General features: G+C 38.2%; 1 non-coding gene across 1 annotated transcript; it reads right to left on the bottom strand.

Annotated features, from left to right (window-relative positions):
- Positions 1-765: 765 nt before the first annotated feature.
- Positions 766-867, bottom strand: LOC113186439 (small nucleolar RNA U13). Its single transcript, XR_003301293.2, has one exon. It is a non-coding gene; the product is annotated as a small nucleolar RNA U13 (small nucleolar RNA).
- Between the last annotated feature and the right edge of the window lie 725 nt (positions 868-1592).

The raw sequence follows: 1592 nt of genomic DNA, 5'->3' as shown, positions 1-1592 counted from the left end.
TTCCCGGTCTGAGACAATACGGGTTTTAGGGAAGTTGGAGGTTGAAGATTATTGCTGCTGGGATTAGGGTGTTCCTGCTGCTTGTTCCCGTTGAGTTCTCGTGAGATTCAAATGGGATTTGGAAAAAAGCCTCGTGAGTAGGTGAAGGGGGCCTCAGAATGGGATTTCCGCAGAACGTGTTCGTGTAGAGGCCGGTGTGAGTTTGGGAATAAAGAATTGCTGTTTGAATCTACAAAGCTGTGAGTGGCTCGTGATTCAGTGCCAAGCCGAGACATTGGCAGGAAAAAAGGAATGTATAGAGGAAACAAGAAGATAAACATGGCAGAAGCAAAGGAGAACTGCATTTGCAGTCTGAAGATCCACACTAAATCATCCATGCTTCATAGAAATTAATCTGATCTGTCTGTGCATTTAATCTCCTTGATCCTCATTTTCTTAATCCTGGAAATGGGTTCATTATCATATTGATCCTTCATGTTCATTTTCACAGACAAATGAAATTATATAGTGAAATGCATTATATTAAGAAAGTGCGGTAAAAACATCAAAGTGACACATGCTACCACGTGGATGGTCCTTGAAAACATTGTCCTAAATGAAACAAGTCAGATTCAAAAGGACAAGTATTTCTGATTTTACTTATATTAAACATCTGGAAAAGGTAAATTCAGAGCTAGAAAGTGATTAGAGGTAACCAGGGTCTGGAGAAAGGAGAGAATGGGGAGTTACTGCTTACAGAGTGGGATGGAAATTTTTTTTTTCCCACTTCAAACGTGTAATGTGCCTGTATTCTAACAAGGTTTAGAGGGAGGAACATCTCACACAAGAGCATGAACACCCAATCATCACGCTTATGAACTGAAGGATCAGAAATGTTTTTTATAGTTTGTTGTATAATGTTGTGGATGTGATGAATGCCCTAAATGTCACACTTAAAATGAAAATTAAATGTTTTATATATTCTAATACAACAGACATTTTTTTAACATTGTACACATGCTCTTTAAACTAATTGTAAGGCAATATTACTTATAAACTATTCCTCGAATTTAGGCTGGTATTTTGGTAATCGTGTGAATTATCACAAATGAACCAATCAATTCATCAATACAAATATCCTGCAGAGGCTCATGTGATGTACAGGGACTTAGTTACCTACAATGGCTACAAAGATACTTGAGACATTCTTACTCAACCAATTAAAAGAAACTCCTATTCATCATTTTTAAATGAGTTTTTGAGATATTTCTTATAATTCTTCTGGAGTAAATAGATACACACGGTGATCTATTACACATCTACTCCATATGTGAGCATCCCACTGACAGCTGTGATGAAAATGCGTCCTACAATAAGCACATGTATTATCACCATTCAGGAAGCATGAATCATTAGAGAAGTGAAATTTCCCATTTCAGAGTTCATTCATGTTCTCAGGAGCTACTGCTTCCCCTGCACTCCCCTTCATGTGTAGAGGTTACAGCTGACCCCTGATTTTTTCAAAGCTGTGGGACCGCACAGAACCTGGAACACAATGCTTTTGACTTTCCGCTGGCTCCTCTCTTCCACAAACCAGAATGTTCACTTTAGTT

Source organism: Urocitellus parryii, chromosome 7 (genome assembly GCF_045843805.1).
Source record: "Urocitellus parryii isolate mUroPar1 chromosome 7, mUroPar1.hap1, whole genome shotgun sequence".
NCBI lineage: Eukaryota > Metazoa > Chordata > Mammalia > Rodentia > Sciuridae > Urocitellus > Urocitellus parryii.
The sequence above is the reverse complement of the archived record's forward strand: the minus strand, read 5'-3'. Positions and strand labels throughout refer to the sequence as shown.